The sequence below is a fragment of the Cynocephalus volans genome, chromosome 13 (assembly GCF_027409185.1).
Source record: "Cynocephalus volans isolate mCynVol1 chromosome 13, mCynVol1.pri, whole genome shotgun sequence".
Classification (NCBI taxonomy): domain Eukaryota; kingdom Metazoa; phylum Chordata; class Mammalia; order Dermoptera; family Cynocephalidae; genus Cynocephalus; species Cynocephalus volans.
Window position 1 is genome coordinate 2251455 of NC_084472.1, and position 21795 is coordinate 2273249.

Here is a 21795-nt window from a genome sequence, read left to right on the forward strand (position 1 = left end):
TAAAAATATAACCAAGAGAGGGAATTTCAACTTTAAAAGAAATTCAGAAGGAATCTGAGTACAGTCCAGTATGGGCTTCTGTTCATTTCCCTGAAATGTATTTGGCCAGTGGCCAGAAGCATCCTTGTGCATTTTGTCAAATTAAGCAGTTTTATTTGACAAGATGTTTATAATGTCTCTGTGGTCTCTGGCAGGGTGGCAAACATGTTTAGAGGGACCCAAAGTAAGGAGAAGTTGGAAAGGAAGTTGCCTGGCCACTGATGAAGCTTCACGTAAGTGTTCCGCATAAAAGCCATCTACTGTTTTTCTCTTTCAAGTTAAAACCTCTTTCCCTTTTTAGATGACAAATCACAAAAGTGGTTTGCCGAAGACTGCTGCTACCTCACCCTATCTACACATCAACTGAAGGTTGATACAAGATCGGGTCTACCGATTGCTGCAAAAATGAGCTAAGCTTTTTAAAAAGCCCACACTCGTTAATTAGTAATGTCAATCACAACTTCACATATGCATTGACTTGACAAATGTTTCTTGAACACCTGCTGTGGGCTAGGCCCTGCTCCTGACAATGGGGAGACAGCAGGGAGCAGACAGTTCATGCTTCTCCTCAGCTAGGTCTTGCATGCTAGTGACAGCAAACAGACAAATGTGCAAGGCAGGGACAAGTGCCAGGGAGAAAAGTAAAGCAGGGTAGGAGCCAGGAACAGGGTCGGAGCCAGGGGAAGTGAGGGCCCACCATGTGGCTATCTGGAGGAAGGTGTTCTTGGCAGAGAAGCAGCAAGGACCGAGGCCCTGAGTCAGGATGGCTGAGCAACGTTAAGGAATAGTGCGATTGCCAGGGCTACTGGTGTAAACAATGGAGCGGGGAAGGAGACAGAGCCAGGGAGAGGGGCGAGGAAGGGAGTGGCAGGTCCCATGTGTGCCCCTAAGTCACAGTGAGGATGCAGGGGCCTCTGGGAGCTCCTGGAGGATTTAGACTAGAATACATGAATTGACATGAGTTGGTGATATTAGATATCTCACTTTTTCTGTCCAGTGGAGAATTGATTATGGGGGGAAAGTGTCGGGTCAGGGAGACCATGAGGCAGATGAAAGCAGTGGCCAGGTAGCTGGTAAGGAGCAGAGGGAGAGGCGACGGGACATGGGACACAGGAAGTGTTCTAAATGCTGAAGGGAGAGCTAAGAGGATTTGCTCATGTGTCACATATGGAGAAAGGGAGGATTCAAGGATGACTTCAAGGTGTGTGGCCTGAGCAGCCAGGAGGAGCCATCTTTTGCTGAGATAAACCTGATTGTGGAGGATCAGGTTTCGGGGAGGGAAATTGACTTTGGTGTCAGAAACGCGAGGTTCTTCTGAGTGCTCAGAGTGGGCGTACTGATGTCTGGAGTTCCAGAGAAGGATGTGGACTGTGGATACAATTTGGGGCTGTTGGATAATGTGTCCCCCAAATTCACATACACCTGGAAGCTCAGAGTATGACCTTATTTGGAAGTAGAGTCTTTGCAGATGTAATTAGTTATGGGTCTCCAGTAAAATCATCTCAGATTCAGGTGGGCCTTATAAGAAGAGGAAAGGACACAAAGAGATAGAAGGTGGTGTGAAGACAGAGGCAGGGACTGGGGTGATGTGTCCACAAGCCAAGGGGCACAAAGGATTGCGACGGCCGCCAGCAGCAGCTGGAGGGAGACAGGGAACGGTTTCTGCCTCAGAGGAACCAACACTGCCGGCACCCTGATTTCATGCCCTTAGCCTCCTGAGCTGGGAGAAAATAGGTTTCTGTTGTTTTAAACCACCCTGTTTGTGGTGCTTTGTGAAGGAAACTAACACAGGGTCAGTCTACAGACGGTGTTTAAAACGCGGGTCTGGATGAAGCCACACAGGCCTGAGCCCAGGGACCCTGATGTATAGGGGGAAGGTGAGGAAGACTCAGAGAGGAGCTTGACAGCCTCTTTTTTGTCCCCGTTCCAGTGAAATTTAAAATGGTAACCAGTGAGGAACAGCAAGGAAGAAGTGGAGGCTGAGCTTGTGAGCTGCTTTGACCGACGTCCCCTCTTCAGCCTTCTCGGTGAGAGCTGTGCGACAGGCTGTCCATCGTGGAATCCCACTGCAGCCAGCAGCAGTTATCTGCCCGATGACACCTGTGCTGGGTTGGGAGGGTGTCACATATTCTTTAATATCGACTTTAGGGAGATACAGTTCACACACAATCAAATGCATCCTTTTTCAGGGTTATTTTAATGAGTTTTGACAAATTTATACCAGAGTAACCACAATCACAATCAAAACACAGACCATCCTACCACCCCCCAAAAGTTCCCTGTGTCCCTGTGTGCTTTCTGTCAGTCCCTGCTGCAAGCAACTGCTGATCTAGCTTCTGCCACTTACATTAGATGCCTCTCTGAAAATTTCATGTGCGTGGAAACCTACAGAATGCACTTCTCTTTTGCTTGGCCTGCTGTTTCCAGAGTCTTCTACATGCACCCTGTGTCCAGTTGTGCGCTGCAGCTGTCTTCTCGAGCTCTCTGAAATTCCTAGAGTATTTATCATTGTCACCTGGATCTCCTCACAGTTTCCATGAATTCCTCGGGGTGTCAGGGATATCTCGTGTTTGTCAGGAAACAGAAACAATTCAGTGCGATGTTCTCACTCTCTACACAAAAACCCAGTATCTAGTGGTTCCGAATTCTAATTCTGCTTCTGTTAATGATTTGCTTTGTAGTATCCTTGGTAAAGTCAAACTATCTCTGTGTTTGTAAAGGAAGAACTCTCAGCTGCATGAGAACAGCGAGGGTACTAGGCATTGAGGGCACACCGTGAGTCGCCCAGGCTGCAGTGAGACAGCGATGGGGACACTGAAGATGGCCCCCAAGAACCCCCACCATCTGTTTCACTTCCACTCTTTCCAGCTGGCTCATGTGATCAGAAATCATATAACCACTGTGTACTTTTCACCCTTTAGAGCAGTAAAATGGTTTACTAAACACCTAGCAACTCGGGGTCGATTCTAAGATAGGCTGTTATATCTGATCAGATATTTCACGTTCTGTGTCTGTGAACATGAAGCGTGGTGTGACACATCCCCACAAACAAAACGACCACAGCTGTGAGACCAGCTGCTGGTGTGGGAGCTGGGAGGATGTCGCTCTGTACCGGCGAGCAGGAGGGATCCCTTTCCAGTGCCTGTGCCTGAGCATTCTGGGTTCCAGCACGCACCTGTGGCAGGTGGATTATTGGATAGTAACCATCTGTTCATTTGTTAGAAAGTTCTCCTTAGGACGAGCTGGTATCTACTGCAACTTCCCTTCCTCTATTTTTGTCTGCATCTAGCATAGTTCCTGGTAGATACCAAACCCTCAGAAAGAGTTAGGGGAACTGAGAACAAGCCTGTTTTCTTCCACATAATAGCTCTTCACAATTTGAAGAGAGCTTTCATGTTCTCCCCTAATTTTCTCATTTTGGAGACTAAACACACTCAGTTCCTATAATTCTTCATGGAGGGGCCTGGCCCACGTGCTTGGCCATTTGGGTTGCGTTCCTGACCGAAGCTCATATTGCTTCTCAGATGCAGTGCCCGGGCTGCTGTATGTGGGCCTCTGTGCGACATGGCTCCCACATCCTGATCCCACCCGGGGTGGACCCACAACACGGTTGGGCCCAGTGATAGGCTCTGTTACCTTGTAGCCCTGTCGTTTGGTATGTGTTTTCCTAGCTCTTCCCATCAGAGGGTGGAGTCACCTTCCCTACCCCATGGATCCGCCTTGGCCTGGGACTTGCTCTGGTCAGTGGACTGTGGCCAAAGTGATGGGGTGTTAGTTCAAAGTCTACCCAAGAGGGGTGTGTTGGAAATGGGCCTCCATCATGGGAGAAGGCTTGGGCTGGCCGCATTAGGATGCGTTGGCTCCGCTGAGGCCTTCCTAGCCCAGCCTGCACCAGCCACCCTGGAGGCTGAACAGCAGTGCGTAGGTGGACCAGTCACCATGAGTCTACTGAGTCTGTCCCCATCAGCAGAACTGCCTAGCTCACCTGTCCTCTTGTGGGTCATTATTGCATGCCACTGAGGTTTTAGAGTTGTTTCTCATGTGGTGCTATTCTGGCAATAGATTGACACCTCATATCACTAGCACTGCCTAAGATTGGATTATCTATTACAGTGGCTTATGTCAAACATGTGACCAATCACCTGCATCTGATAAATTTTAAATGTACCAATTTCTTGACATGCATTGCCCACTATAGTAGTCACCAGACATGTGAGATTGTGGAGCACTTTAAGTGTGATTAGTCTGGACTGAGATGTGCTGTAAATGTAAAATACATGCCTGATTTTTAAGACAGTACCACAAAAAGGTAAAATATCTCATTGGTAATTTTTATATTGATTAGTGATGAAATTATTATATGTGGAGTATACATAAAGCAAATGTATTTCACAGGGCCTGGTTTTCCAAAGCATTGCAGTTTCAGGTTTGGCCTAGCTTCTTAAAAGTACATATAAGATGTTGACCTTGCAAAAGACAGGAATTTTCCCCAGGCTATACTCTCTTTTGTAAGGTAAAGAATTGTAACACAGCAGGTTATTGGTTCAAAGACAGTCAGGTTACTGATTGATATGTAAAGATACTGGGAAATTGCGGTAATGAGAGAGAATGTTTGCTAAGATCAAGCTTTTGTTAGTGGATCTACTTAACTTCTTGCAAATTGCATTATGGAATGTCACCTTGCTTGTTTTACTGAATGTTATCAGCTTCTATTATTAAACTTGTTAAACTATACTTAGCAAATACCCCACCTATGTTCGCTTCCTGTAACTTGTGTGGAGAATAAATGTGGGAAGAGAACCCCAATTCGTGGTTAATTTCCCAAATGGAAGGAATGGCTCTCTCTTGAGGGTTCTGGGAGATTAACCCCTTTCAGGGCTTCTCCCTGCTCAGAAGAGATAGACTTTGAAGTAATCTTTGGCGGCTCCGTCACCCAGGGGAAAAGGGGTGACAAATCCATGGGAGGCAAAGCAACAATTATATTTTGGATATATTGAGATAAAATTTAAATATTTTGAAAATTAATTTCCCCAGTCTCTTTGTACTTTTTAAAATTCAGCTACTTGAAAATTTAAAATGACATACGTGGCTCATGTTATATCTCTAGAGGACATCACCATTTTAGACAAGCCCTACAGTCCACATGTTTGTAGTTCTCTTATCCCTGATCTTATTGCTTTCAGCTTAGAGTTCCAACCATGTGAAATAACATGGAATTTTAAGCCTTATCTGGAGCATCAGTGTCCATCACAGGTCTCATAATCCAGCAAGCGTGATGATCATCTTTCCGTTTTTCATCCCAGTCACGGATTTATAATAACTGCAGCCAGCGCAGGATCCATACCATCAGGCAGAGTGCTCCTTTCATCAATTGCTTTCACACTGACAAAACCACTTACCATTCCTGTTGTACAAAGCAATTCAATCAGCAGATCTTCCACCTACTGAGTAGTGTCATTCGGCCCACACTTTACCATTTTATCTAGAGGTACTTAAAAAGAATCCTTGTGAAGTGCTTTGCTCAAATCAAGATGTGTTTGTGCAAATTGAGATCTGCAGTCGGCGAGGTGCCCCAACCCTCTCAGCACGTCAGCAACAGAAACGTGGTTGCCTCGGGATGACACACTCACAGTGTTCACTGAGTCTTTTCTAAATGCCCTCAAAATATTTACTAGACAATATGAACATGTTCTAGAATATTTCCGGGCATCGAGTCATGACTAGCTGCAGGCTTTCATGGCTTTCTTTCTGGACTCAGAGCTGTTGTTGTCCCAGCTCTGTTGGCACCTTCTCCAGCCCTGCTCGCGATTGGAGCAGATGCTCTGAATGTCGTCTTCATCATGGAGACGTCTCAGTCCAGGGAGTCCCATGCAGCCACTCCAAGGCCAGGACCAGATATAAAAAGACACGGTGGTAGAAGCAAGCTCCCTTTCTCACTTAAAAAGTGGGTAGATTTCATTTTGCAAGTGTGATGTAGTTGACTCCTTCCCTCATCCTTTCTCTTTTACTTTTCTCATGTCTACTGTGCTCCTCACATATGACACATTCCTCACAGATGAAGGAAATGTACACACTTCCCCTCCAGGTCTCGTCAGGGCCCAGACCTCCCCAGCTCGGCCCAGCGGGCCGCACGCGTGCATGGGACTACTGCGGGTGCCCGGGTGGCAGGAGCCAGGAAGTCCTGCTCCGGTGGGTCTGGCTCCCTCTGCTCCAGGGCTGTGCTCGTGCAGTTCCCTCAAGCCTGGAACGTTCTTTCCCCACTCACCTGTGTGGCAAATTCCTGCTTGTCCTTAAGGCTCCATGCATAGACCTCAGCTGTCTTAGCTCAAGGGCCCATGAGGCTTGGGTTAAAGGTGAAGGGTAAGGGTGTCTGGGGCATGTGACTTTAAGGATGTGAAGTATGCTTCATAACCTAGAAGTGTGCATCATCCCCCAGGTATGAAAAAATCCTGACTCAACAGCATGAGTCAAACCCTTTATTTGTGTCTTCTCCAGGCAGGGACCTTGCCAGTCCATCCCCACACATCCCCAGACCTCCTGCAGCTGTCTGTCCTGTTCCTCTGCTGACACCACTCACGCCCCCAAGAAGGCCCTAGTTCCTGCTTCCTGTCACCCTGTGTCCTAGCATCCCTAAGGACAAGTGTATGGTCACTGCTATGTCTCCTGCACACCTGTCTTCATTGGGCCATCCAGAGCTCTGGCCACTGTCATTGATTCTGTTTAACCCACAGCCACTCATACCCTGGGAACTCCCTTGTGGCTGGTTTAAGCTATTTCTGATCTTTTGTACTTGTATCATGTAACACTGAGCTGCTCTTCACATGATGGAAAACCTAAAGTAATGGAGACTTAAGCTGGAATTGGGTTTTTCTCTCACATAAGGCACTGTTATTGTGCTGTCCGGGACAGGCAGGGCAGCTTGCTCCGTGGGTCCTCACGTGGTCCAGTTCTTTTCTGCTCAGCCGTCCTCAGTCCTTAGGATGTGGCCCCCAGCCCTGTGGTCAAGAAAGCAGCATCACCATCCCAGGCAGCGGGTTGGACAGTCAAAGGGGGCCAAGAGCACCTAACAGATGACTCTTGTACTGCCCTCAAACATGCGTGCCACATGCCTCCAGCCAGAGCTTTGTCACACGGCCGGATGCAAGGGGGGCTTCTGTGAAGATGTGGTGTTGTGCTTCTAGGTGCCCATGTGCCAGGCAAAAGTTGTGTGACTGTGGGAGAAGAAGAGAACAGAACGGGGTGACGAACCTTTACTAAAGTACTCTCATGCTGTCTTCACACAGTCATGCCTTCAGAGGGCAAGGACCTCTCACATGTTTCAACTCCCCCATGGGTCAAACATGGGGCTGAAGACAAGACAGACACTCCAGAAATTTTAGTGGTCACGCCGTCAGTTTTTGCTGGTTCAAATGCCATGCCCGGAATCAACCACTTGAGTCCAGGTAAGCGGATACTCTTCATTCTTCCTGCAAAACATGCAATTTCAGCTGGTTCAAAATCAGAAAATGAATGTGTCAGTGGTTGGCATCTTTTGACACTGCACAAAGGAAAAACTGTTGTCCTCTTGAAGTTGCCTGACAAATGAGACAGACACAATTCAGACCCAGAAGAGCTGGAAGGGAGGGCTCGGTGTCTGCTCCCCTGAATAAGTGGAATGGAGGGGAGTCTGGGCTTGGAGAGGAGCAATGGGTGCTCCCATCGGAAGCTGGTGATAACCAGCATGCTCGCCCTTGTTTAGTTAACACCAGGACTCCCTCGGTGAGTGGAGAGACTTAGAGAGAAAAATAGAGTCGAAAGCATTTGTGAACAGGAAAACCAAGCTTTGCTTCCAGGCCACTTAGAGAAAGTATGGAACTTATGACTTTCACTGGTAACAACTAGAATAACTGGTCATGGATTAAAACAATTTTCATCACTTTTATATGTCCAAGGAAATGTCCCAGAAACCAAAGGTCATGGTCCAAGGAGACATTTTGATTCCAGTAAATAAATGCGGAATGGAAATCTGGACTTGGGAAAATCCTAATAAATAGGTTCAGATTTGAGCACAAAATAGACACTTGGTAAGCAGTGACCAAGTAAGAAAAAGAAAAATATTGTAGGAAAATTTTATTTATTTACAAGTTTCACTGGGTGGTTGAAGGTGCATAAGTTTACTATCATAGACACCTTTGCACAACTGTTAATGTGTTGGTACGTATCTGAAGAAAGTTGTGAAGACTGGAAAGGAAGCTACGGCCAGAGCTGGCAGGTGACAAATCTCCACAGACTGTGTGCTTTGAAAGGTGCTCCCTGGAGCTGTGCAGAGTACATCCTGTGCAATTGTGAATGGCAGCTCTGCTTACAGCCACTAATGTCTAAATTAATGTCCAAGTGCCCAGGGGAGTGGTGGCTGTGCACACTTGATGCAGGGCATCAGAACCCAAGTGGGCTGGGGAGGGTGTCTGTGTGTGTGTGGGTGGTGGGGGGATGTAGATGGCAATCCAGAGTGGGTGTCAGAGCCAAAGCAAGGTGCGAGGGCAGCAGTGCTGGTGAAGACTGGTCACACAGAGGAAGAGCTGATGAAACAGAAAAATAACCCAAAGATTAGTGGAAGCCACGTTTCTTACAGTCCAAGAAGGAAATTACAGGTATGGAAAGAGAGAAGACTGCATAGCTGAGTTAGAATTGGAGATATTGGTGGGGAGTCACGGTGTCAGTTTATATCAGTCAATGTAGACACAAGTGTAGATGTAGACGTGTGTGTGTGCATGTGTGTGTGTGTGCATGTGTGTGTGTGCACATGACCATGTCCCTAGGTTGGTCAGAGAAGGAGATGCCCCAGTACAATGAGCACGCTAGAGTCCAGGCATTGGTTTCTACATACCCTTCTCTGCAATGAGGAACAAGGCTTGGAGAAATGGCAGATTCCAGGGCTGGGAAGTAAGGAAATGCCTGGGTGGTGATGGGGAAAGCAAAAGGGCATGACCAGCCTGAAGGGCTCCTGTTAGTCAAATCTCGAATGACTCTTACACCAAAATAAATAACAATATCAATAATCTGTAACCCATTGAACAAAATAGGAATCCATGAGTCCATTTTGACATGAACAAAGAAGGTGCAGAGAAAGCTTTTGACAGGGGGACACCTGCCTCTTGATGAGGACACAGTGGCAGAGTGGACACTCACACCGGGTGCCTCCCGGACATCAGTAACCCAGGGAACAGCCAAGCATGCTGCCAGCGGTGGCAAAAGTCTGATGAGGGTGAGGATATTTACACAGTTTCAAAGTTTCCCTTCTTGAAATACTTCTTAATTATGAAGGAAAAAGAATGACTTTACAGTGGTGGCACCTGGCACTCACTGTCACCTTAATCACATGGTCACAATTAACACAAACTAAGGGACAAGCAGAAACTGTGCACGACTGGACAGGACCAATGAGAAAACCACAGCATCACTGCTGTGACGTTTCTGCCAGAAATGCATCTGGTCACAAGGAAACGCAAGACACACCCAAACTGAGGAAGAGCCTACGTGCTACAGTGTCAAAATGTTGAGGCTCTGGGACCAGTGGAAGACTGGGAAACTGCGGGATTTTTAAGGAGACTCAGAACTAAACACCACATGAAATTCCAGATGGGATGCTTTTGGCATGAAGGTTTTACTGGGATGATTGGTGATGCTTAAATGGCCTGTGAGGAGTGGCTGGACGTGTCAGAGCTGCTGTGCAGGACTCACCTCTTCCCACCTTAGCAAACCCACTCACCCTCACACGTCGTCGAGGACTGATCGTGCTGTTGGCCACAAATAGTTTCTTTTATGTTGTCTGCCTTATTAGAGTTGTAAAACATGATGATGATAAAGAAAATAGAAAAAAAGTCAGTAAAGAGAAATAGAAAAGCAGTTTGCCAGACACTATTTTGCACAGAATAAGAAATGAGAGAAATAGGTCCAGTGGCTGCACGGTGAGGCCAGCAGGCTCAGATTCTATCTTCATCCTCACTGTCCTTTTAGCATCGGAAATTTGGGAACTATATCTACCTCTCATTTATTTTTACTTATCACCTTTTTATTTAATTTGGCCACGTGTTGTTTTTGGAGCACTAACGTACAGAAACAGCCAAAACCACTAAAAAAATTGCTCTCAGTGGCTTGTATCTGCATGCACTAATGTGAGAGATGTTTAGAAATTTGGTCCTGAGAAATAGCAGGATTATGCCGGGAATGGTAACAACTATGCTCACCTTCCTCAGAACTTAACCAAGACTTCACATCGGCACCTTTTCTTGGGAGGCATGGAAAAGGAGTAGATGAAAGATTGAGCTTTTTCACTCTAATCATTAAAACAAGGCAGGCAGGCAGGCAGGAAGGTCGCAATAATAGGTGGAACTTTCCATAGAGAACAAATCTATGCTTATTAGAGGTGGAGTTGGGGAGGGAGGGACGGGTGGGGAGAGATGGGGTAAGAGGCACAGAGAACAATTATGATTCGTAATAATGAATATGCTAATAATATTGATTGGATCAACACATGTATGCAGGTGATGGTAGTCGACCCTGTACCCCCAAAATATGTATAATCAACTATGCTTCAGTAAGAAAAAAAAACAGCTTTCCTTTTGGTTCATAAGTATGATCGAAATCATAATCATTGATGGCAGCAGGCAATATTTCTAAACAATTAGATCTTAATGTGTATCAAAGGCAGTAATGACCACAAGATTGCAGGAGGTCCCGATTATCTCTATTTACACCAAATCCCGAGTCCCATGTGTGTGGTAGCGCATTCTCATCTTCACAACTCCAATGTCATTAGTGATGGATGGTTCTTATTTGAAAACGATAAAGCCCACAGCATTGTTCTGTTTGGCTCTAGGAGGTAAAAACTGGACCCATTTTATCCCTCCAGAAAAAGTGACCTTGGTGACGGGCACTGGTTCCCTCAGTGGATGAGGAGGAGCCCTGTGGGCAGAGGCTGTTTTGTTCGCTCTGCCACGTCCCAGTGGCACCCTTATCGCTGCGTGTCTCAACAAACCAAAGCAAAAGGTTTAACAGTTAAATTGTGTGTGCGTGTACTGAAAAAAGTGTAGGTATTAAAACAATGAGAGCAAATGTTTTTCCCAGAATGATAAAGTGTTTACAAGTTTTGTATGTACTCTCAGTTGGGGGGTTGCTAAAAGCAGCCCCTGGGTTTCAGTGTGAGCATTGTACCTGGTCGGAGGCCACCAGGATCCTGGACAGTGCTGGGGGAGCAGGGAAAGGAGGGTAGCAGGTGGAGGGGTGCTGTCTGGCAAGGTCCCCATGGGGGTCACTGGGCCAGATCCCCAGGGAACTCTGGCCAAGCTGAAGTTACCCCACCCCAGGGAGAAGGAGCAGGGCATGCACCCACCAGTGCCTGCCAGACCCTGAGGGGCCACTGCTCCACGGGGCGCTGGTCCCTCAGCACTCCTGCCTGGACCCTGCTGTGACAGCCCTGGATGGCAGGTGACGCCTGAGGATGGAGGCTGGGAAGCCCCCGACACCTGCTGGAAAAGTCAGTCTCACTCACATGGAAACAGGAAAAGTGACGCGAAACACCTGGACAGAGGGTGTAATGATGCATCACTTGCTGCATCACGTGTCCGTCACCTGGCCAAATGGCTGTCATTGGTGAGGAAAATGTGACTCTTAAGCTTCTAATGGCACAATTGTTGCTGCTGTCTTTCCAGCTGTGTGTGTTTTGGCTCTTATGAATGTTTTCTTCGACAAGGAACATTCTCGGCAGTATGAAGACAAGCAGCCGACTTATGCTGACAGTGGGGCAGGGGCAGAATGGGCCAGATCACCAGATCCGCCGAGTTTGCTGCTCTCTCGTCTCTCAGTGAGGGCCGTGGTGCCCACCTCGAGGGCCATGTGATGGGTGTGCACGGGATGTCTCCACCATGGACAGATCTCCACTGGAGGGCATGAGGGCTGCCCCCAGCAGGTGGCTCGCCACAGAGGCAGTGGCCACACAGGGAGGAAGCGCCATCCCAGGAGGGTAACGCTTCTCCTGCAGGGAGGGGGGGTTGGGAGAGGAGGGCCTGCAGCAGTCTATGCAGGTGTGGGGGACAGTATTGTGGCCTTGGGGGAGAGGACTGGGTCATGCTACAGGTTTTTTTTGTTGTTGTTCTTAATAAGTTGCTGAAAGTACCTTTCCTCCTCCTCAGTCACTCAGGCCATCCCTGAAGGGAAGGACCGAGCGCCCCTCCTCCGTTTGCTAGACAGGGGCTGTGCCCGAACAGGCAGGTCGTCTGCCTCGGCTGGGAAGTGCAGGGTGTCTCTGAGGGTCTGTGGTTGACAGGAGTTTCTGTTCCCCCGTCCTCAGCCAGCCCCTCGGGAGGTCAGGCTCCTTGACCTGCTGGAGAGCTGAACTTTCTCAGGCCCTGTGAGTCCTGCCTGCTAAGTGCCACGTCTGAGTGTTTGGGTCCCCCCAAATGTACATGTTAAAAACTAACCCCCAAGGTGACAATATCAGGAGGAGGAGCCTTGGCAGGTGATTAGGTCACAAGGTGGACCCCCATGAGCAAGATTAGCCTTGATGAGAAGAGGCTCCAGAGAGCCAGCTCGCCCCTTCTACCATGGGAGGACACAGCGAGAAGGCACCCTCCCTGGACACCAAATCCACCGGCGCCTTAATCTTGAACTTCTAGCCTCCCGAACTGTGAGAAGTAGATGTCTGTTTACAAGCCACCCAGTCTGAAATATTTTGTCGTAGCAGCCTGAACAGAATAAGACACGTGCATTAGTTTCTTGGGGCTGCCATAACAAAATCCCACAGACTGGGCAGCTTACACAACAGAACTCTGTCGTCTCCCTGCTCTGGAGGCTGGAGCTCTGAGGTCAAGGTGTCAGCAGGGTTGGCTCCTACCAAGGGCCACGAGGGAAGACTCTCCAGGCCTCTCTCCTTGGCTTGTAGAGGGTCATCTTGCCCCATGTCTTTACATCGGGTTCCCTCGCTGCATGTGTCTGTGTCCAAAGTTTCTCTTTAGGACTGGCCCGTTAGCTCAGTTGGTTAAAGTGCAGTGTTATAACACCAAGGTCAAGGGTTAGAGTGCAGTGTTGCAACATCAAGGATCCCTGTACCAACCAGCCACCAAAAACCCCCACAAAGAAGTGGAGGCAAATTTCCGCTTCTTACAAGGACATCAGTCATGTTGGATTAGGGCCTGCACTAATGACCTCACCTTACCTTGATCATCTGCAAAAACCCGATTTGCAAATAAGGTCACATTCAGAGGTACTGAGGGTTAGGATTTCAACATCTTTTGGGGGCACACAGTTAGGTCAGTTCAGCCCGTAATCTTCCATTCACTTTTTCCATCGTACGTGGCAGCACCTCAAGGACTCCCCAGGCTTCTGCCCACATTGCTCTGGCTTCACTTTATGGAGAAGCCCAGAAACCAAGAGACGTGTGCTCCACGCGACCTGTTCACCATGGCCTGCGGGCCTTAGCTTCGAGCTCAGAGAAGCCACCGCTCTTCCTGAGTAGAAGGGCTCTGCCTTGGCACTAAATCTCTGGAGACCCCAGACACTCAGGAGGGGAAAGCAATTTTGAGGATGTTTTAGCAGATATAATGGCACGAAGAATTACCCTCTTTTGGTTCCTGGAGCCATGAGTTCTAGCTGTGGGAACTAATTTGGAGCATTTTATGCATGACTAGAGACTGTGTTGTAGCCTTTCTAGGTGCCGTGATGCAGAGAATCCTGTAATAAATGAGTCTTCTGTGGTTTATTCCAACAATTTTTAAGGCCAATTGCTTTGATTTGATGAGTATGTGACAAGGCTGCTGGATCCCACTCACGTGGCTTTGCTTCTTTCCTGATGAGCTGCATTTCTTGGGAACTACATTAAAATGAACATCATCCCAGTAAACCATTCAGGGACTCCAGGTGATATGAGCAGAGGCATGAGAGGCAGAAAAAGCAAATCTGTGTCTGTTCTAGTGAAGACCAAGCCCATCCCCTCCATGATGGGAGAACCCCGTGTAGTTGGCCTGCTCCTCTGGGCCACTGTCTGTGTCACAGCGCCACACTGGGGGTGCAGGCCTGGCAGGGGGTGTAAAGCTGTCAGTCAGCCTTGGTGAGGGGAGGGCATGTTGTCAGGCCCAGTCACAGCCTCGTCCTCTGCCTTGCATGACCCTGCATGTGGCTGGTGACAGCAGCTGAGCGGCACTGCTCAGAGCCTCTCCTGCAGTGGGTGCTCTCACGGGGCATTACATACACGGATGTTAGTGTTTTTTGTGGTCTGGAGTTGTTGGGGAGGAGCAGTTTATCCATATACACCCTTCTCCAACCTCCCTGTCATGCGTTTTACCATCGTGTCCTTTCCTGTTCTGAGCATCTCTCTGGCTAAGCCAATGACCACTGAACAGGAATGAACTGAGACCCCGATCTGAGGCCATTTCCGCTCCCCTGGCAGGTCAACCATAGTATGTTCAGTCATTTCCCCCTGAGGTGATTTCTCTTTTCTGTTTACCTTAGAACATCCTGGACTGGGCTGGGGCAGCCACCTCCAGTCCCTCCAGGACGGTACATCATGAACTTACTAGGCCAAGCATTTTCGTCGTCCTCATCTCCTGGCTGCAGGGAGCCATGAAGCCGTGGGTTTGGGTTGAGATGGGGATAAACATGCTGGAAATGCAAGCAAAATGTGCGTGCAGCTCGCTGCTCTTTGAGGCCTGTCCAGGCCTGAGTGTGCTGCTGTTACTTCATGACTACATGGCCCTGGGTGTGCCAAACTTGAAGACTACGTGTGGATCATGAAATAGCATGATCGGCAGCTCAGATGCACAGACATTTGGTCTTCGGTGGACAGACTGTCCATACCAACCAGAGCTTCACCCCAAGTCTAAGGACCTACTCTATAATTCCCCCACTGGGGCCTTGACAGGCTGCACACAGGACCCTGATCTATGAAGATGGTGTTCAAGGCACCTCTGGTCATCGGAGCCCCAGGGAAGAGTCACCCACATCCACCCTGAGCCATTCAGGAAGTCTCATCCTGTTCTCAGGCCCACAGGAAACTGGCATCTTTTCAGGTCATCCAGAAAGTGGTCTACAATAAGCAGAATATGCAGCTTCAAAATTCAAAGAAGCCTAGACAGGGTTCAGCCTTCTTGGTGGTGAAGAATTTCAGCTCCAGATGCCCAGATCGGTGGGACCATTTCCAAGAACACAGACCCTTCGGGTGTTGGATGATTTATCTCCTGTCCACGACCCACGTGTGTCTTTCCAAAGCAGCCCAACCTCCTACTCCTTAAGTCTTCTCAGCAATGGAAACATCAGTGTGGTGACCCGGCATTCTGTCTCATCATGACTGTCTCATTTTAAATCCGTGGTGGCCTGCCTGGTCCCCTGGCAGTTCTGTGATTCCTTAGCCCATCATTCTCCTCTCCCCAGATGCTGCCTCATTCCTTTTCCTCTCTTCCGAAATGCTGACACCTCCTTTCCATCTCCCTCACTGATGAGCTGGTTCTCTGTTTCACTGAGGACACAGGAAGCATCAGAACAGAGCCTCTGTGAGCAGCGCCCCCATGTCCATGCTCTGCTGGCCACGTGCCTGTGGGATCCGCTTCCCCTGCCTCTGGAAGGACTGCCCAGCTCCTGACGCAGCGTGTCCCACAGCGGTGGCCCCCACCTGCCTCCCTGCTGTCCTCAGATGCAGAGCAAACACCTCTCCCTCTCCTTGCACAGTTAACGTTTTCTCTTTACTGGGTCATCCCCACCAGCGTGCATGGGCTTCTTATTATCCCTCTTGTCTTAACCAAAATAGTTTTTTACTCCAGAATCATCTTCAGCTGGAGCTCTTTCTCTGTTTCATCTCATGCAGACTCCCTGCAGTAACTGTTGGTGACCACTTCTCTCTCTTTTCCCTCTTCCTTTCAAGTTTTTTTTTTCCCCTGTACAGCTCCACAAAAACTGTCAAGTCTGCAGTGATCTCCAAGTTGCTAAATCCAGTGGTCAATGTTCATTTTGTGCTGCTCGATTGGTTGGCAGCATCGACCTGGCGGATTCCTTTCTTGAAGCACCATCTCTTCTTGCCCGTCTACGTCCACCCTCTTGGTGGCCTCATCCATCTGTTAACTGGTAACTCCCAGATCCACATCTCCAGCCCAGCTCTGCTCCGAACTCCATGTTCAAATAAGCAAGTTCATGCTGGACGTCTGCACTCAGATATTCTAACAGGTGTCTTTCATTCCTCCAGTGCTGGCTCACTTCCCCATGTCCTCCCACTGCTGATTCTGACCTATTTCCTGCTGTACCCAACAAGCTCTGTCCTTTCACTGCTCGGGTTGAGCCCTTGGGGTCATGCTTTGTGCCTCTCCTTCTCTCAAACCCCATGTCCAGCCTGTCAGTAAGTCCTGTTGACTTTACCCCAAAAGACCCCCCTCATATCTTACCTGGATGGTTCTTAATCCCACCTGGGTTTCCTTGAATCCACTTTCAACACTGCCGCCAGAGGAATCCTCTTAAAACATAAGACAGATAATGTCTTCAGAACCTTCTGACAGCTTCTGTCTCCCCTGTAAGGATAAGGTAAGGTCATCACGATGGACTACAAGGGCCCCTGACCTGTCCCCATCACCCCCTAACTCCCCCTCCCCTACCCTCCCAGGCTCCCTCCAGCCTCACTCACCTCCTCTCTTGGTCTCGAGCATGCCAGGCAGACACCTGTGGCAGGGACACTATCCTTGCTGATCCTTCATCCTGAAATGCTCTTCTCCCAGATAAGCACATGGCTCACTCCCTCCCTCTCTCAGGGCTCTTTTTAAATGTTGCATTTGCACTGAAACCTTCCCTGTTCACCCTAATTAAAGTTGCAGCTGCCCCACGATCCCTATCCCTTCCCTGCTTGATTTTTCTCCATGGCACTGTCACCATCTGCCATACTGTATATCTTTTTCTTTATTTTGTTTACTGTCTGTCTCCCATGACTAGAATGTACATCCCACAAAGTCAAACATTTTGTCTGTTTTATTCACTGCTGCATGTCTCATGCCTAACAGTGCCCAGCACAATGTAGGCAGTCAGGAAGTGTTTGCTGAAGGAACAGATGAGTTGTGGCATAAAGGAAAGGGGACTCAGAAGACCTAGGTCTTATTTTCTGACTCCACAAGTCCTGGTTTGTATACTCTTGGACAATGGACAAATTACGTAACGTGTGCTAGTTTCTTTCCATCTGTATTGTTGTTTTTTTCTATTGGTGGCTGGCTGATATGGGGACACAAACCCATGACCTTGGTGTTATAAGGTGCTTTAATCAACTGAGCTAACCAGACAGCATCCTCTTTCTGTAAAAGGAAGGTAATAATACGCATTTTATCAAAATTGTTTGCAGGATGGAATGAAATGATAAACATGAAGAGTACTTTCTAAATTGTATTATACAAGCATTCAGTAACATTAACAATACTACTTACAATCATATAAAAGAGAGAGTTAAACAAACCAGAGATGTATACTCTCACTTCTTGCGTGGCAGGAGTTGGAGGGTTTTGTTTATGAAAGACAAATTTAGATTTCCCTTGGGCATTTGTAGCTAGACCTGGATGGAGAAGGTAACCCCAATTTTCCCTCAAATTACAGCGTTATTCCCAAACTGGATGCTGATGGTTGGTCTGAGGATTAGGGACACTTAGCTTTCTGCTGTCCCTAAATAGGTCAAATTCTGACCTAGTGGCCATATGCTATAGAATGCGGTTAACAAAGCAGCATGAACATGCTGAGAGTGACATTTCCCTTATACTTGAGTAACGCCTCCTTTTGTAGCTGAGCAGAAACTTACAACAGGTGTTCATGAGATGGTGATTGTCTCTCTACTCATATAGCATAAGTCGTATGATGTTTTCAGGTTTTTTGTCCTTTGAAGAATAGAAATGTGGGCCGTTGATTATAAAGTTCATTTTGTGGAACTTTTCAGAGAACTTTGTAATCATTCTCACTAATTTGTAATTTCCAAGAAGAATCAAGAAATATTCACAAATAATTCTGAAACACAAAAAAATTTGCATCTGAAGTTGAAATGATCAAGTGACCTAGTTACATAGGCTCGCCTCCCTTCCTCCACCTCGTTACCTTTATATGCTCTGAAGTGAGCTGGAGGAATAAAACTTTCGTGGTGAGGCAGCTCCCCACAGCAGCCCGCGTGTGGGCAGAGCGAGCGACGGCCCCGGGCAGCTGAGCGTGAGCAGAGGGGCCCGCGTGCAGGAGCCAGCGCAGCCCGGCGACGTGCCTCCTCGTCAGGAGGAAAAAGGCCAGCACGTGCTGCGGCTGAAGAGAAATCCAAAAATTTAAGAAATTGGAAGCTTTTTGTTAAGACATTGTCACCAAAACAATTTTTTTTTGAAATGTTCCTGAAACTAACTTGGGTTTAAAAATTAAAAGGGTTGTTACCATCCTTATATAAGTAGTTGGGAGAAGGGAAAATAACACTTTATTCCATTTGGGGAATATATTTCTTTTGTTTTTTAAAACAGCTAAAATGATGAATTTTTATAATTTTAATTTGAAGATTGAATAAATATTTTTCATAAAGATTGTTTTGAGGGCCATCCCCATGGCGCACTCGGGAGAGTGCAGCGCTGGTAGCGCCGAGGCCGCGGGTTCGGATCCTCTATAGGAATGGCCGGTGCACTCACTGGCTGAGCGTGGTGTGGACCACACTGTGCCGAGGGTTGCATCCCCTTACTGGTCAGAAAAAAAAAAATTGTTTTGAGTGCTGATTTGTCTACCTTTTGTAGAATTGCTTTATACATGATATTATTCAGTACAAGTCTGTCATTTGTTTGCAATATTTTAGAAATATTAGTAAAGGAGTAAATTAGTAAAGCAGTAGTAGTAAAATGAAAGTAATTTGACTGTACAGTTTGTAGCCAAGTTAAGCGTATGGTATTGTTTAAACATTTATGATTTGTTAGTAAAATGAAAACACCTTTATAAGTTTTCAATTCATATTCACTAAGGAGAAAATATTCTAAAACACAGTTGTATATTTTTAATGGTGTGATTCCATGGCTTAAAGTTTCCTTCAAATCAAAATGGAAACATAAGAGAAGCAGTTAAAATTTTGCCAGAATTGTGCATGCAAATTAACTTCAACTTTCTATGTCTCAGGATTTTCTTAATTTAGTTGGCTGTTTCAGTTAGTTCATATCCTGTAAAGCTCTGACCTTGATGACAAAGCTGTAAATCTCTAAGTTTGCTAAAATGCATGAGTATTATGGGTAAGTTATAAAATGGCAGAAGAATAACAGTAGGGCATAATAATTCTTTGTATTCTTTTACTCAAAATTTGTGTAGCTATTCTAGGGTTTTTGCAGAAAGGTATGTTTGATGATGTGTTTCTTCCTACATATGTTGCAGTAGCCAGCCATACTGTGTCAAAGTATATTTGAATTGGTTCTCAGTGTCATGTATGCACTGGAAAAATGTGTGCCTGGTGCTGCTATAAATGAAGCATTGCTTAAAATAAAGCTCATTAGATTTATAAATTTTCAGAATAGCATCAAATGTGTTTTTGAGAGTTGAGAAAATGTTCTAAATTTATAAAATTAATGTCTTTCTTTGTAACATTCATACTGATAATTTTTTTTGACATTTTAAGTTTAACAGACCGTATTTATTTCTTTCAAATTTCTATACCTGCTTAAGCAATCTTGCTTTGAGTAAGGGTCTTGATTTGTGCTATTATGTTTTGTTAGTTTTGGCATGAATATACTAAAGCTTTTTTTTTCCAGCATGTGTTTTCTCCTCTTTGGTTCTCTTTGTATTTACTACTTTTCTCTTTTTCTTGTTTTTTTTTCCCCCTGTTGTTTTTGTTTTGTTTTGGTGTTTTGTTCCTGTCTTCATTGTCTCAGGTATTTCTTTACCCCTCTGGATTCCCCACGGGCTGTATGGAGATGGTCCAGTCATACGCAGCTCCTTCCTCCTCCTCCTCCTCTGGTAGAGCACTCTTGCGATGCTGACACTGCCAGCCTCCAGTATCCTCACCCTTGCAGACAATACCTCTCTCAGCCTGTTAATCCCCTACCTGGGAATGAAGGGGTTTAAAACACTGATTTAACATTTAAAGGCCTCATTCAAATGCTTGTAAATGCTTTCATTCCTGGCTGCTTTTCGTTTTTCTTCATTTTCTTTCAGAAGATTTTTCTAATTTAGGGTGTGTCTTGCATGTGTTACAACCAGAACATAATGTTTGGAACTTAAACCTGTTTGTGCATCTGCGTCAAAGGAACATTTACTTCACCTTTGATGAAATGAGAAACATACAAGTAACATTAACTGTGGAAGTTACACATAGTAGCTGACTTCATAGTGCCTGTTTTGTAAATTTTATTTTGAACTGTTATCATAATCTTAAGTTTCTTATGCTTTGTCATACTGGTTAACGTGGAAGTGTATCATTAGGAAATTCAGTCTGCCTTTGAAACATTAAGAAATGTTTTAATTTTACAGGCTAATGTTGCAACTAAGTTGCGTGTAAAATAAAGCATTCCTGTGTAAAAAACAGCAAAACATTATGGACTTTTTGGTCTTCTTTTTTTAAAAAAGGAAATTGTCTTTTACTACTTGGAATTAATGTTTAAAACTTTTATAATTATTATTGAAGTAGGTTATTTAATAAAATATATTTTAAAAGACACGAGCCATTTGTGTTATAAAAATAGAATGTGTTTTATTTAAGATAGTTTGTAAGGCTTATTGTCCTTTTACCGAGTTGCAAAAACAAAAAAGTAACTCCAAACAAATAAATTAGGGGATGAACAAGTACTACGTTTATTTAAAAGGTAGAAAGTCAGTATGTAGACTAACATCTAGAACTGATAGACTGTGACTTTCAATCTAAATAGTAAACATTAGAACATATTTGAGAATAATTATGGTGAAATGGCTAAAATTGTGGGACTAGTAATATTCTTTTGGGCTCCTTTTTCTCCGGAATTGTCAAGGATGTACTCCTCAGGATTAGAGAGAGAGATGTATTTTGCATAGCATTTCATGTCTATTAGTTAATCACATAGGTGACATAATTGTTATAACTATGTGTATTACAATTTTCAAAGACACCTTTCCTTGAATAGTGTCATACTCCCAGAGCTTCTTAACATTGTGAAGGATAAAGAGCTGATGGAATATATTCTATTAATTTTAATTCAAGGAACATTTGAGTTTTGCTGTGTGTAATCATTAAAATGTTTTGTCTTTAAGTTAGCATTTCAGTGTAAACAGAAAATCCTTTTCAAGCAATTCCCAAAGGACTTGCTTTAGACTTGTAGACTTATGTAGGATCACAGCAAGGGGTTCATGTCTTTGAAGTTTCAATCTTTATAAAGGTATACCTAGGGTTAGAATGGGATAATGATTTGCAACCATTCTCCAATTTAACTTAGTGAATATGGAGCAGGTACTATGTGCAAGATACTGTGCTAAACACTATGGTTGTGTAAAAAATAGAAAGGTAGTCTGCACACAAACTCACTCTAGTAGGAGAAGGCATTTCCAGAATTTACAAAAGGTAACAACTTTGTAATAAAAGTAGAAATTATACAGTAGGCATAAAAGTGACTATTTGAGCTGGCAGGATTTGGAAGGGATGTGGGTTCAACAGGTGGAGTGAGGATGGGGGTATGTTGGAACAGGATGTTAAGTAATAGTCTGGTGTAAGAATAGGGTGCATTTAGGGAACTAAATAGCGGGAGATTAATCTGGAAGTTTGTCACATTTTGGAAGGCTTTGGATTTTGGTGGCTGAGGC

General features: G+C 45.8%; 1 long non-coding RNA gene across 1 annotated transcript; it reads left to right on the forward strand.

Annotated features, from left to right (window-relative positions):
• Positions 1–220: 220 nt before the first annotated feature.
• On the forward strand, positions 221–19926 carry LOC134361523 (uncharacterized). Its single transcript, XR_010021466.1, has 3 exons — positions 221–272; positions 1970–2066; positions 19899–19926. It is a non-coding gene; the product is annotated as an uncharacterized LOC134361523 (long non-coding RNA).
• Positions 19927–21795: the final 1869 nt, after the last annotated feature.